The following is a 16165-nucleotide window of genomic DNA, read 5'->3' as shown; positions in this document are numbered from 1 at the left end:
TTCTTGGATTAAAATCAGATAAAACTTGTGTCTACCATTCATACTATAGAGCAATTGACTATTCTTTAAAAGTTCAAACACAATAAAATAAGGAAAATGAGAATAATCATGCTGTTAAGCCTCAATTAGTGAAATGTCTCAGGGAGTGAGCTGTCTAATCATTAGGGTAAGAAGAAGGACTTTTCTTACTAATTTCTATGTAGTGTAAGTTTGGCAGCCTCAAGAAAGACCCACACATCCAAAGAAATTCCACTCCCCTGGCTCACAAATGGCTTTGAATATTTTTAGAAAGGTGTGATGTTTAATTTTACATGTCTTGACTGGGCCTTGGGGTGCCCAGACTTTGATCAAACATTATTCTGGATGTTTCTGTGAGGGTGTTTTGAGATGAGAACAAATTTGAATTGGTAATGTAGGTGGGCCTCATCCAATCAGTTAAAGGTCTAAATAGAACAGAAAGTCTGACCTTCTCCTGAGAAAGAGAACATTCTCTGGCCTGACCTCCTTCAAGCTGGGACATTCATTTTTTAATTTATTTTTTCTGTCCTGCCTTCAAACTGAAACATCTGCTCTTCCTGGGATTTGAGCTGCCAGCCTTCAGATGTGAGCAACACCATTGGCTCTTCTGGTCTCTGCTTGATGGCTCACCCTGCAGAACTCAGCTTCCATAACTGCGTGAGCCAATTCCTTATGTTGTATATATACCATATGTATGATATACAATCTATATTACTCTTATTGGTTCTTTTTTTTAAAATTGCTTTCTTACAGAGAGGAAGGGAGAGAGATAGAGAGTTAGAAACATCGATGAGAGGGAAACAGCGATCAACTCCCTCTTGCTCACCCCCTACCAGGGATTTGCCCGCAACTAAGATACGGGCCCTTGACTGGAATTGAACCTGGGACCTTCCAGTCTGCAGGCCGACGCTCTATCCACTGAGCCAAACCGGTTTTGGCCTTACTGGTTCTTTAGAGAGCCCTAACACAGACAGGACCAAAAACAGAACAAAACACCTATATATATACCAGAGAGGAAGCAGGACTCATGAATGCACACTAAGGAGTGAGCGACTGCTCTGATTTCACATCTCTATGCTTTAATTCACAAATATGTTGAAGTAGACATCATTCCCATCAACAGTATTTCCTCCCCCCACACCACCACCCCAAGGAAACTAGGTAATAGCATGTGTTTTTTGTTTGTTTTGTTTTTTTAAGAAGAGATGGTTATCCCAATGCTGTTATCTTGATAATTACAAATTGCTTAACACCTGAAAAAAGTAGCTGCCCAAGGGAGGGGAGGGACCCACTTGAAGGTGGGTATCTCAGGGCATTTGCTCCCTGCCCTGCCGTTCTTCTCTACCAACTCCCCACCTCAAGCCTCTCACATACCCCTGGCTGCATAACTCGCATCCATCAACCTGGGTGTGGTGTGACCTCCTCAGGAAGTCTGCCTTGGCCCATATTAGTTGGGTTGGGTGCCTGTATCAGACATCGATGCTCCATCAAATCCCTGGGATTCCTTTACTATTTCTCGTACCCCACTGTTTCCCTTTCGGAATACTTTTGCTTCTTGCAGCCTCCACCTGCGATTCTTCTCCAGGGGCGGTGCCCTGGGCCCCCTGGCAGTGGCATGGTAGGGTCTGGGGATGCATGTGCCTGTCCTCACAGCAGTCCCTAGCTAATGACCAGCAGCGGGGGAGTCTGAAAGCCCAGGTTCTTCCCTCTGGTTGGGACAAACTCTGAGACCTGGCTTATACCCCAGAGTTCCCCTTTGGGGTCAGCTGGAAACCACTCTCAGTGGGGCTTACGCCTCCAATCTCACCCTTGTTGGGCCTCTTCCTCTATGCTGTCCTGCTTCCCCAATCTCTTTTTGATTTCTCCTGAGAGCACTACTTGAAAAATTGCTTATGCACTAATCTATCGGGGGGGGGGGGGGGCAAACCCAAGATATGCTCCCGTGGACCCCAGGGCATGCCCTTAATACAGTACTGATCGTGATGAGCTGTAATTCCCTATCCTCTAGCCAGCCCCTCCCACTGGCCTGGGAGCTTTCTGAAAGGCAGGGACTGTGTTATTGTCCCACTGCAGTATCTCAGGACCAACGCAGGACCTGCCAGTGCACTCAATAAGCTTGTGAATTAATGAGTAAGCCATGAACTCTAGCTATCAGAACCAATTCCATGGAAGGTTAAACCTGGGAAAATATGTGGGCACCTCTAGGGAAGCACAGGTCCTAAACAGAAACGGAACTGAGTGTGTTCCTGAAAATGGACTGAGAGGGGATGCCAGCGGCTGGGTCTAGGACTATAATAATCACTTCTTCCTTGTACCCTCTGTGCATCTTCAGTCTTGGCCTTTGCTTGTGGATCCCGTTTCTCAACAGGCTGACTCTTAGAAATGTGCATGTAAGTGTATATCTGTCTTCTTCATTTTTAATTCCTCTGCAGCCTCTGCATCCAGACTCTTGGATTCTACCATAGGGTCTACATTCATTTCTTAGCTTTTTTCTCACTGCTGGCGGCAGACCTGCCTTAGAATTCCACCCAGACCCTTACATCTGCCCCATTAGGTCTGCTGATGTCCCCAGTCTCCATGCCGTCCCTATCAGCTGCCCTTTCCAGATGGCAGGGCCTAAGTGTTGGATTCTAATCACAACAGCCCCCGGCCCACTCCTCTGTCCCCACCCAGCACCAGCTCAGTGTGGAATGTGGTTGTGACAGAGAAGCCCGATCTGTTACCGCCACACCGTCCCCGGCATGTCCAGGCAGGCCTGGGCAGGTCGCCAGGGGTTTTGTTGACATGAAGGATGGCCCATAGGGTTCCCAGAAGACACTGTCATGAAGCCTTGGTACTGACACTTGGCCCAGATGGGGACCTGAGCAGACTGGAAGGCCTTACACACCTACTTATTTGAGGTTCGGGAAGTTGGTTAGCCATGGGCTGAATGTATCCTGAGGGAAGATACCAAGGCCCACTCATCCAATTTATTTGGGGTCAGGGTAAGGCTCAGATAGAGCAAGTCACAAAGAAGATATGAAAGAGCTTGAGAGAAAGAGGCTGGAAGTGCTGGACGTGAGGCCCACCAGCTCAGGAAGAGGCCCTCAAAGCAGGTCTGGGAGGGGAGAGTCATTGGAGAGGGCTGTCTAGTTGTAGAGAAAAGGGGCCTAAATCTCATGGACTGAAAAAAAAAAAAAGTGCTTGAAAATGAACTGTATGAACTTACGTTCCTTTCCCTTTGCTCAGGTGGCCGATGCCATCCTTTCATCAAACATTCGTAGGTAAGCTATGAGCACTTGGGAGTCAGGCTGGGCAGGAAATGACGGTGACCTTGGCTGAGCAGCCTGACAGAGGGCCGAGGAGATGTTAATGATTTACAGCCAGGGGGCCTGGCATTCCTTCCACACAGACTCACTGCAGATCACAGCACAGGCAGCTACAGAAGGAACTGCGAAGTGAAGAGGCTCCGTGCAAGGTGATCCCAGGAGGAAGGTCTGGGCACACAAGCCTGGTTTCAAGTTCTCTCTCATTATCTCTACCACACTGCCCATTCCAGATCCTCATCTCTCACACCCGCACAGTTGTCAGAGATGCCAAACAAATCTCTCTTTCCTCCTTCCTCCCCGTTTCCTTCAACAAATATGTATCACGTGTCTTCCTTGCACCAGGCACCAGGGAACTGGCAGTGAACAAAACAGATCAAAAATTCTGTCATGGTGGAGCTTGCATTCTAGGAGTACACACACACACACACACACACACACACACACACACACACACACGATAAGCCATGGAGAGAAGGGGGAAAAGGAGTACTGGTCATAACAGGTGGGGGAAGGGTTGCAATGTTAAAGACAAAAGGTCATTTGAAATTTTTGTTAAGCTCCTTCTCTAAGCCTGCCATTGTGCTAGCCACGGTGTTGGGCATAAATTCCTAATAAAAGGATGTCATCTTTGTCCTTTCCTGCACACCTTGAGTCTCTCCTTAATATGGCTACCCTAATGATCTTCCTGCAACGTGGGGGACCCTCAGGTCACTACCCTGCTTAAAACACCCTTCAGGGACACTTCAAGGCCTTGAGGGACAAATTCTAGGTCCTGAGCAGGTTTCAGCCCTTCAAGCCCTGTCCCACTCAAATTCCAGTCCAGTGTCCAGTCATGGCCACACTCCCCTCTAGCTATGTAGCCACATGATCTAATTTGCCTGGAATAGTCTGGGTTTACGCTGTCATCCCGCCATCACTGTAAATAGCATGCCGTTTTACTCTCCAAATTGACTCAGTTTATAAATTATAGTCACGTTCTGTGTAACACGCACCCAATGCTTCAGCTATAAAAAATATCCACTGTTCTTCCGAAACACACTCTGCTTCCAGCCCGGCCCTTGGCTCAAGCTCTCCCCTCGGTTTGGGTTACCCTTTCCTGCTTTGTCTGATGAAATTCTCTTTATCTTTAAAAACCCACCAAAATGTTACTGTAGAGACATTTCTGGCCTGTCTCACCATGCTCCCCCTCCACTGACAGCATTATGCGTTCCCTCCTCCCTGTCCCTACAGCAGTCACCCTTTCTCTAATTCCGTGTGCTATCACCTTCGTCTTGGTGTGGCCTCTACTCTGCACGGGGAGGCCTGTACATGGGGAGGCCTGTACACCGCTCAGCCCCATGTCCCCAGGGCCTCGCACAGCCTCTGAACCATGGCAGGTTCTGAGTAATTGTTGATTAGGTTGGCTGCAAAAAGGTTGTGCTCTAGCTGCAAATAGAACGGCTTAAAGCTTTAAATGCTTTCAAGGAAACTGGTAGAACTTGAAGATGGGATCCACCACACATTCCCTCGCCCTCAACCTCTCACATAATTTCTTTAACATAGAGCGAAGTCAGTGCCCTGACAGGGGCTCTCTTATTGATCTGCGCCTTAATTTTCCAGGGTGCTCACTCACCTGTGCTCCATAATGGCTCACCCTTCCCATCCCCTGCCTCCTGGGGGAGAACTGTTGTGACATGCACCTTAGCGCTGAGTCTTAGGTCAGGAGGGCAGAAAAGGATATTCTCAGCCTGAACACTGACACAGAAGGGAGTGAGATGTGGGAGCAGGAAAAAAGCATCCCTATTCAAAGCTCACATGTGAACTTTCTAAAGAGGGAAACATCCAAGGGAAAAGTTTTGGTATCAACAGCAAATATTTAAGCAGCTAGAAAAGACATGAGCAATTGTATGTTTATCCATTCCAAGAAAAGGAGCACGTTGGAGGACATTTACCCAATGACTTTAAATTCAGGAGGCCAATGGTTAGAAGAGGGGGTGTAGACAATGGATGAGCACAGAGTATGATGTTTAAATCCTGGCCTACCATTCATTCAGGTCTTGGTTCATTCATTCCTGTTCAGTTATATTTGCAATGAATATGGAGTGCCTACCTTAGACCGGGCACTGTGTGAGGCATCCAAAATACATTGGTGAGTAAAACAAAAGACCCAGTCCATGCCAGTCTGGTAAGGAAGTCAGAAGATAATCAAATGCTCATAAAATAAAAATGCTCTTTGTAAATGATGGCAAGTGTTCTGAAAGAAACATACACAGGCCTCTAAGTGGGTGTAACAGAGCTGGGGAGCAAGTCCAGGCTTACCTGGGGGAGGAGACAGGGGAGCTGTCAGCTGAAGGACGAACAGGAGTGAACTGAGGCCTGGGAGAAGGGCCTCCAGTGGCTCCCAAGGTGGGGGCAATAGCATGGGGGAAGGTCTTGTGCCAGAGAAGCATGGCACAAAGAGTTGGTTTAAAGCCCAGAGGGTGAAAGGAAAGGAGGACAAGATGAGGCTGAAGAGAGAGGAGGGGACAGATCATGCAGTCTGCATTGGTTACCATAGGGCATGATCTGTGCCAAGCGCAAGGATGACAATGGAGGAGTTGTAGCAGTGGGGCCGGGGGGGGGGGGGGGGGGGTGGCGGCGGGGATGTTTGTAATGTATGAGTCACCTAATCAGATATGCACTTTGAAAACTTAATTTTAGCTTCAAGGTAAAAAGATTTCAAGTGGAGAAGTCCCTCAGAAAGCCATTGCAAGAATCGAGATCAGAGGAATGGGAATTTGGACTAAGGAGGGGGCCGTGAGCCTTCCCATAGCCACTCTGAGTCTCTGTGAAATCCTATAAAGGAGGAGGTAAGATAAAGCTTGGATGAGTAAACAGGCACAGTGGTTCACTGAAAACATTCAATAGAGATGTGGTCTCCCTTCCTCCTGACGCAGGCTGGCTGCTGACGCTTGGCCAATACTCCTGGCCTGTTCAGCTCTGCTTTCTGAGATGATTTTTGTTTTAGTCACAGAAGCAGCCCTGTGTTTGTGCAGGGAAGTGGGGACAGGAAGCGGCCCAAGACACATTGTAGAAAAGTTCCTTTCCAAAATATTTTTGAGGTGTAAAAAATGAGGATAAGCTATATAGATCCTGGGAAAATATTTCTCTCTCTCTCTCTCTCTCTCTCTCTCTCTCTCTCTCTCTCTCACACTCACACACACACACACACACACACACACACACACACACACACACAAACACACACACACACCAGGGTGAGGTTCCTTAGGTAAAAGATGACATGGGTCTCAGCTCATGATAGGGAAGGCAGTGCCTGGCTAGGAAGGCTGTTGACTCTGGAAAGGGTTATATCTGAGGCTTCCTTGGAAACCCCTTCCTGTCTCTTGCAGCCAAGCCAGCAATGAAAGTTGCATAGAACTGTGATCGGGTAACCCAGATAAAGGCTGCTTGTGTTCATCCCGGTGCGTGCAGTATCAGGTAACTGCTCTTCCAGTGAAATAGAGTGGCCATCCTCCAACTCAGGAGGCCTCCCCGACTCGGTGTGGAAGAGCTGGAACAAAGGCTTCAGCCTTGGTTCGTTTACAAAGTGCGCAGCTCAGAGGAACCCGCATGTTTGCATTAGTCAGATGGTGTTATTGTAAGCTCAGCAGCGTGCTTCTGGCTGAGGGGAAAATGTCGCTATTTTCCCATCTGGAAGAAACTACCAACACAGGAAAGTTCATACTAAAGCACTGCAAGTAAATCATTCATTCCTGAAGATGAACCTGGGCAAGAACATTTTGCAAAATGCACTGTAATATCAACGATTCCTGCCTTAAAATCCTGCAATCAAGAAAGTCACACTTTCCTTTTCCAAATAATAATGGCATTAACCCTGCAACTGGATTGTCAATAAATAGCTTCCCTCAAAGTGTCCCTTGGTTCTTTCAGAGAGTTCCCAGAGTGCCCCAGTGCAGTCTCTCAATGCAGACACCTGGGGCAAGCCCTCCTCCTCCTCTCCAGCTTGGCTGCCCACACATCCCGAGTTTCCCCGCTGGGCCAGCCTGTCAGGAGAAGGCCAGCCACCCACCAAGGGCCTTCTCCACGAAAAAGGAAACATTTGGTGAGGAAATGCTCTCCTTACTGTTACGAGGATCCCATTGCCACCGTACGCAGGAGAGTGGCAGCAGGGAGACCTGTTAAGAGCCTACTGATTGCAGGTGAGAGGGGATGGGGTTTGCACCTGGGTAATGGCAGTGGAAGTGATGACATGTGGTTGGACTCTGGGTATCCTTTAAATATATAGTATTGCCTAATTGGAAAGTAAGAGAAAAAGAGGAGTCCAGCATAACTCCAAGGTCCTTGGCTTAGAACAACATGGATTGAGCTGCCATCAACTGCCATCACATTCGCTGAGAAGAAAATTAGTTCCATCTATGTTGCTTGCCCAAATGAGCCGTACAATCTCAGTATTATTCCGCCCAATACTGAGAATAATAAAGGTTGTTTTTCCATCTTATTTATTGAAGATTATATTTGCTTGCAGCAAACACATTAGAAATCACTTGCCAAGCCCAAAAGAAAACTTTCAACATATTTTAAAGTAGCAATCTGAGGAGCAAAATTTTTTATCATAATCTAATACCTTTAAAATAAATTATTAAGAGATGAAAGAAAATATTTACTTAAGAATTAAGAAATATGCATCTAGATAGTCTTTGGCTCAATGAGGAAATCAAAAGAGAAATTTCTATGCTAAAAAGCAATAAAAAAAGGGAAACACAAAACTAAAAACCAATGACCCAGCAAAGGCAGTCCTCAGAGGAAATTTATGGCCTATAACATCCTCACAATTAGCAAAGAAAGATTAAAAAGTAAGGAAACTAAGGACTTGCCGTAAGGAACTGGTGAAGCAATAATAAACCAAAAGAAACTTAATTAAATATTAGTTCATTAAAATATAATTTATTAAAATGTAACTATAACATTTATTGAAAAGCTTAAATAAACTTAAAAGCTGTTTCCTTGAAAAGCTAAGCCCTTAAGAAACCTAAATGAGTAAAAAAAAAAAAGAGAGAGAGAGAGAGAGAAAACAAAACACGCAGATTCAACCCTGTGACAATAAATTCAAGAATTTAGAGAGAAAAGATGACGGCCTGGCATAGTACATATTACTAACAGATTGAAGAGGAAGAGAGAATCTTGAACAGACCAATTACCATTACTTTTAAAGGTGATGAAAGATGTAAAATTCAAAATGGTCTCAGAACCTTATAATCCAGCCACACCACTTGCTTCTACTGTGAACAATTGTTATATAGTCATGTTATTTGAATTCTGTGTATTATTTTTCTACTTTAGGAACCAACCTATAGACAAGAAAACTCAATTATGATTTTACTACAACATTCAAATATTATGAATACCTTGACACGTTAAAATATGATAAGTTGAAACAAATAGAATGACAAGTGGAAAAGTGAATGAACTGTAAGTGCATTTAATAGAGAGCAAGTGTATAGAGAGCAAGTGTACATGTATAAATTTATGTATAAATTTAATGGATCAGGATATAGAGGCGTAAGTGTATTATTTAATGATAATTACCAGAAGAACACAGATTAAAACTATCACAAAGAAAAGGAGAGAGGGAATGGACAAAGAAAATGGGAGGTGGAGTAAGTACGCTGATTTCACCATATTTCTCATTGAGGAGTCGGTAGATATTGTCTACGATGGATAAATAAGATCTAAGCATAGAAGCTAAAATTCAGGTGGTAACCACCAGAACTCAAAATAGAAACAGTGAAAAGAAAGCAGTCATTTCTGGAAAGTGAAACTGGGTGTAAAAGAGATACAGTACTTTAATTTTAGTTCCCACTCTTATGTTCTGTTTGCATTTTAAAAATCAATTCGTATAAAAGCAACATTTATATATGCACACATAAAAATAGAGGAGAAAAGAGCCAAACCAATGGGGTACTCTTTGGGGGAGGGGAAGAGAGAAAAGCCCCTGGTTGTAGCATGGCCAAGGAGGAAATTTCATGGGAAGACAACTGATGACCAGTTTTCAGTTGTTTGTGGTGGGGTGTGCCCCGTGAGTCACCCTTCACCGCTCCCACACAGTCTGCATTGCTCCCAGGTGGATCACTGGCCCTCAAGCTACTGCATTGGGCACTCGGTGGGCTCAGGGTGAACGCAGACAGCACATGTGCATTCCAGAGCTGCATGACAAGGAGATTCTAGCACCCTGGTTACACAAAGATGTATCCACCAGTTTCTATCTTGGGGAGTTAAGGCCTATAGAAGGAGTCAGATATGGAAACAGTCATTTGCTTAGGACTGTATGAAGATGAAAACAAACTGGTAGGTGAGCATGGAAAAGGAAACTCCTGGAAGAGTGAGGGAGGTCACCATAGAGAAGGTGACTTCTGAGCTATATGGTGAAGGTTGAGTAGAAACTTGCCAAAGAAGAAAAAGCCTTCCTGAAAGGAGAGGGAGAGGAAAGGGGCCTGATAGGAGGAGGCTTGTTCCTGAAATAGTGGGTGGCTGGTGTGGCTAGACCAGAGGCTATATGGGGGGGGAGAGGGGCGGGCAGGGGGAGAGACTGACAGGAAGTAAAGCTAGAATGGTAGGCTGAGGCAGATCATGGAACACATGTATGTAAGTGAAGAGTGTGGGCATAGCCCATGGGTGATGAAGTATCAGTGAAGAGCTAGGAGTGGGAAAATGGTATGATCAGCTTTGTGTTTTAGAAAGATCACTGTAGTTTCTGACACTTAAGGGAACAATTAATTTTAGTCATTATTATTATTACTTCAATGGAGTTTTATTACCTTGGGGTGAGAGAGATGGCATACAGAAGTTTCTACATGTAAAAGGAAGCCTGGAGGGACAAGAGCATTAGAATTCTGTTGGGAATTTTGATACAAAAGTAATGTTGATCATTGGCTCAAGTCCTGCTTTAGTGAGTACACTATGGCCAGTTCGTCCTGAGGTGTGCCTGCTGGCACCACAGAGCAGGGATGGGGTGGGAGGGGCACAGCAACAGCAGCAGTCCTATAACCAGGAGAAACTGCCTTCATAGGGTGAAGCCCTAGCCACCCCCACACCCAGCTACAGGGTCTGATCCCCGCCAGCCTTGGGTTTTAAACCTTGTTTTCTCAGCACAGCTGGCAGCAGCTGCCTTCATATTTCCAGGGCCTTCTCTCCACTGACTCTCTCCCACATGACCGCTCTCCACTGAAAGGCACCAAGAGTCACCCCCATCTGTGAGATAGGCCTATTCAGTGTGCTCTTCAGCAGATCAGAGGCCAGGTTTTGTTTTGTTTTGTTAATTGCATGCCAAGCTGTCACCTAGAGCTTAGTGAAGGGTATGAACATACCTATAAATTATCCGGTATTCAAAGGCGATTTTGATATTCCTATCAGAAGCCTCTTTATGCTCAAATGAGCATGCAGTATTTTGCAAAGGTAAGCATTCCCAGGAGCTGCTAATTATTTGAAACTAAGGTTCTTGGGTGACTGCAAACAGCAATTGATAGATCCCAGGAGTGGTTCACCAGGGGGGCATGAGTCTATCGTTGATGTGGAACTCCCTTGGGAACTATTTCAACAAGTAAGAGTGACCCACTGGATGTTTCATAAGTTCGTAAGTGACTCATGTGACAGCAGGGATGAGATTCTAAGGAAACCCGGGGATTTTTGTATCTCTGATGGGAGGCAGAATTGCCCCTGGGCAGCACTGTTGTTATTGAGGGGCTAGGGTGGTTGCCCGAGGGCAGCACTGAGTCACAACTATGAAGGAGTGGAACCTGCAAAGAAATTCTTCTGGGACGTGGGAGGAGGAGACATTTAATCTCAGATCCACCTCCTCTTCCACTTCCTCTGCTCCTTACAGCTGGATCTGCGGATGGTTCTAACTACAAGGTCAAGCTTGTCCTAAATTCTGAGCCAATCTCAACAGGCAAAGGCAGGGCCTTTCAGTCATTCATCTTTTTATCTTTTCATTTATTCAGCGCACGCACACACAGTGACAGGCATTGTTCAAGGCATAAAGGGATAAGAGAACATATAAGGCATGGCTTTTCCCTCAAAGTAGCTCACCATTGACGGCTAGAAATGAACACATAAATCACCCTAATCTTCAATTTGTTCTTCCAGGTCCTGCCTTGCCCCAGAGTCAGTCTCTGCCTGACTCTGACTTGCTCCACAAAGTCTGCCTGATATGCTCGCCCTTCCAGCCCTGTGCAACCAGGAAGCAATAGTGCCTCATGCCTAGCTTCCAAGTTATGGGACTGTCTCACACACAGCAGAGTGAGGAAGAAAGAGGAAGGTCAGAAGAATGAAGGAGGTAGATCCTACTGAGAGGGCAAGGTTGTCAAGAGTAGGTGCAGGGCAGAGATTGAACATTTGATAGGACAAGGAGGAATGGGGCAATACAGTGGGTCTGCCCATATCTGTATCTGATATCTAAAGCTTTAATTCCTGGCTTTGTTATAAAAAAGAAGTTTGGTATGATTCCCAATATTTTATAGTGGTCAGGATTAGTGGTTTGAAGTCAGGCCAACCTGAATTCAAGCCAGTACTTTTCTTAGACCCAGGTAAGAGAGGCCCCTGCCCAGGTCCCCCCTCCCCACCCTACACACACAAACATACTTTCGAGTGACTCCCTTAAACATTTCTAAGTGGTTCTCTGGTGCTGTCCAGGTCCCCCAATCTCAGATGGGATCTGCATGGGTCTTGTCCTTGTTTCTCCTCTTGGGGTCTGTGTCTGACCCTGTACCCCATGTACGGGGTCAACAAGATGTTCCCTACCCAGGAGAGCAGCCTGGTTATCCAATAGCTTCTGCCGGATTGCATGGTATTTCTTCCACCTGAGACTAAGCTGCCTAAACAGTACTGACATGCTGAATTTGGACTCTCCTGTACCACAAAGGATCACTTCGTGGCTCTGGACTACCGATGTCCACCACTATCCCTCGGTCTTGAGCTGCATGTGTGCCTGTGCTTAGATTCATGCATCTATGTTGGGACACAATGCTGGCTAGAGAGGGCTGGGGTGACGGAAGGCTCCCTTTACTCTGTGCACTCCTCCTCAGGCTTCTCACTATGCAAACCGGCAGTCTTCAGGGTGGCCATGTCTGTCTCCTCCGGGGGGGCTTTTGAGACCAACTGTCCCTCTGTGAAATCAATGGGTATTTTGATTGATGATGTCCTCCCCTTACTCCAGCCAATGAGATGACATCTGCTTCCCTGTGTTGGTCTTGAATTGTGTTGGACCATGTGCGCATTCCTGTACTGAAGGGACTGCCCTTGCTTTGTGATGGACCCCTCACCTATCTTCCCTCTCCCACCACTGTTTAAGGTTTATTTGGTGTTTTAGTTGGTATGACACTTGGATAGTTGGCTGCATTATTTATATGTAGACTTTTCTTGTTACGTTATATGGCAATGTACACTAATCTGATACATATAGTATACAGAATAAGATCTGAAAAAAAAAGTTGGACTAAGCATGTTGGGTAAAGGAATCATAAGTTATATAACACACAATGAACACACATCTAGTTTGAAGGGCAACTGTAGTGTGAGGAACATTGGCAGTGGTGCCTTTGAGGAGGTGGAACTATTTCACACTAACCAGTTTAGGACTACGCAAGATAAGGACCATCCAGCATCAGGATGCAGATGCTGGGTTTTATGAACCATTACTATCTCTATCTTTAGGAAACTAATGTTCTTAGTCACAGATCAGATAAAAAGGACAATATACACAATCTCCAACTAAAATCCTGCTGTAGCCTAGACCAGTGGTCGGCAAACTGCGGCTCGCAAGCCACATGTGGCTCTTTGGCCCCTTGAGTGTGGCTCTTCCACAAAATACCACGGCCTGGGTGAGTCTATTTTGAAGAAGTGGCGTTAGAAGATGTTTAAGTTTAAAAAATTTGGCTCTCAAAAGAAATTTCAATCATTGTACTGTTGATATTTGGCTCTGTTGACTAATGAGTTTGCTGGCCACTGGCCTAGACAGTGAAGTCGCAGCTCTTTCTGGATTCTCCACAGTGTATCTGCACTCTTCTTCAAATGAGCCTCTTCCTCGGGTGTCAGTCTCACCTTCACAACATCTGAGATTCCATTCTGTCCCAAGATAAAAGGAACACTAAGGAAGACTTCTTTCATTCCATAGAGACCCTTAATCATGGTGGAAATTAGATGCACCTGCCTAAGATTCTTCTTTATGCTTGCTGCCAAGCCTGCCACAGATAGGCCAATGGCCCAGGATGTGTAGTCTTTCAGTTTGATCACCTCATAAGCACTGCCAATGACCTGTTTATGAACTTCTTTCCACTGATCCTTATCTGCATCAGTCCCTAAATCAGGGTGCAGATTCTTTTTTTCATGTTGTTGTTAATCCTCACCCAAATATATTTCTTCCATTGATTTTTAGAAAGAGTGGTAGGGAGGAAGGAGGGAGAGAGAGAAACATCAATGTGAGAGACACATCTATTGGTTGCGATTGGCTGCCTGCTGACCATGGCCAGAGATTGAACCCACAACCCAGGTACGTGCCCTTGAGTGGGAATTGAACCCAAGACCCTTTGGTCCATGGGCTGACACACTAATTACTGAGAAAAACCAGCCAGGGCATCAGGATGCAGATTCTTTATGGAGACACCAGCAACATTCACTCTACTCCACACAGGGACACTAGAGTCACCATGTTTTCCAAGGATTACCCATACAGTGTAATGGGTGAACGCCGGCCTCTCTCCCATTAGGTAACGGAACCTGGCTGAATCCAGATTGCAACCACTTCTAATAACATAGGTTTTTTTTGAAAAGCCACTTATCTTTCAAGCCACTTAAGTCAAGATATCCACTGGATTGGAAACAATAAACAATTTGCATTTGGGGCTGTATTTTACAAAATTAGGAATGATGAATTTAAAAATACTCATGTTACACTAAACCAAATTAAGGTGGCTTTCTCTCTCTTGTTGATAGCTTGGAGTGATAATAACCAGCTTGGAGTTTACAGTTACATTATAGTCTTTGCTGGAGTCAATTTTTGGTACTCTAAGGAAAAGGCTGTCTTGTTGGACATCCGTTATCTCTCCCTTCAATTTGTCCTCCATGACATCAACAAGAACAAGTTCATCTGCCAAGTCCTGCATTATCATAATGGCTGCACAGACCATGCCAACAGCACCAACCCCAACGACTGTAATCTTATTTTGGGGGCTTTGTTTTTCCTTAAGGAGATTCACAATAAGCTGATCATTTAAAATTGCTATACAGGACTTAGAATCAAAAGCAATCAGAAAGGATGGCAGGCAGGCATTGGTGGTACATGGCCTTGGATCTGGACTTGGTGGCAGCTGCTCCAGTCCTCACCTATCTTAAGAAAGACTATTTTAGTTTTACATTTCCTCTTCAGTTCTAGTCCATGCATTTGGACCAGAGGGTTCAGGGAAAGAGAGAGAGATTAAAATGGCCTTAAGAAGTTAAGGTTGTGGGAGAGAGAATGGATTCATTAAGAAAACAGTTAAGGAATCAAATTTGTTTTCTTTGGAGAAGGCAAATGGGTGGTTAAATTCTTGCCTTGGAGTATAGGCAGTGATTTTATGCAGGGGATATAGACAAATTATTCCTTATGTCTGAAAAGACTAACAAGAGGAATGAATTAAGTTAGGGCTGGAGAGATTTCAGAATGATAAAGAGTAACCAGAGAAAGCCTTCCCTGGAGAACCCTGGAAGAGAATTAGACAACCACTCATTCAACCAGTTTCTCTTGAGAATTGTCAGGGTTTGGGGCAGGAGGAGGAGAAGTGCAGTTGTTTTCATCCAGATGTTCAGCCTCAGCAGAAATATAGGTGCTTAGCTGGTGGCCCTGAAGAGGTAACAAGTCTCAACCACAGGAGCAAATGGATATTCAGGCACCATCCTGAGCAACAGAAAAGCCTTCTGGACTGTGTCTCACCTTTCCTGACTGTAAAAAAGAAATCATAAACTTGCTTTTTGCTGTTTGATGTTCAGGAGAAGTCACTGAGTTTTATATGCAAAAATAAGTTCTTTGGATAATTCACAGTCTGACCCCAGCCCACATCAGCCAACTATCTGCACATCATACTCTGGGCACACTATGTATTCCCACCATTTCTCAAACATACTCTGCTCCTTGACCCATGGCAAGGAGCTTTGCTTAAAATGAGTTTCCTTACCCTGCCCCTTCTCTGCTGTGGCCAATTCCTACCCATCTTTTAAGGCCCAGCTTAAACGCCATTGCCTTTGTGGAATGTTCCCTCCCCCCACGCCCCCCGCCAGCCTCAAGCTGAGTCAGACTGAGACCTATTTCTGCGTCGCTGAACTTTTTTGTCCACACTGCTGTCTCCACTTTAGACTGAGCTCATTGTGGATAGGAATCGTATTTCAGTCAGTTTGTCAGTTGGTCAGTCAATAAGCAAACAATTGTTGGGCACGTACTGTGTCACAGGCATCATGCCAAGCACTACAGACACACCCATGAACAAGATGGATGGGATTACTTCCCTCTAGAAGCTTACCATCTGAGTGGGATGCTAATAGATAAAGAGGCAGTCACAATACAATTTGATAAGTAAAAAATCCTGTAAAGCCTGGCTGGTGTTGCTTAGTGGTTAAGCATCAACCTAAGAACCAGGTTTGATTCCAGGTCAGGGCACATGCCTGGATTGTGGGCTCCATCCCCAGTGGAGGGGGTTGGGGGTGGGGAAGTGATGGTGGTGAAGGAGGCAGCCAATTAATGATTCTCTCTCATCATTGATGTTTCTATCTCTTTCTCCCTCTCCCTTCGTCTCTGAAATCAATAAAAGTATTTTTTTAAAAAGACATATATA

At 45.2% G+C, this 16165-nt stretch overlaps 1 pseudogene; it reads right to left on the bottom strand.

Annotated features, from left to right (window-relative positions):
* Positions 1–12007: 12007 nt before the first annotated feature.
* Positions 12008–15573, bottom strand: LOC103294685 (L-lactate dehydrogenase A chain-like; annotated as a pseudogene).
* Between the last annotated feature and the right edge of the window lie 592 nt (positions 15574–16165).

Source organism: Eptesicus fuscus, chromosome 13, assembly GCF_027574615.1.
Source record: "Eptesicus fuscus isolate TK198812 chromosome 13, DD_ASM_mEF_20220401, whole genome shotgun sequence".
Taxonomy (NCBI): domain Eukaryota; kingdom Metazoa; phylum Chordata; class Mammalia; order Chiroptera; family Vespertilionidae; genus Eptesicus; species Eptesicus fuscus.
This window is presented reverse-complemented; position numbering and strand designations above follow the sequence as displayed.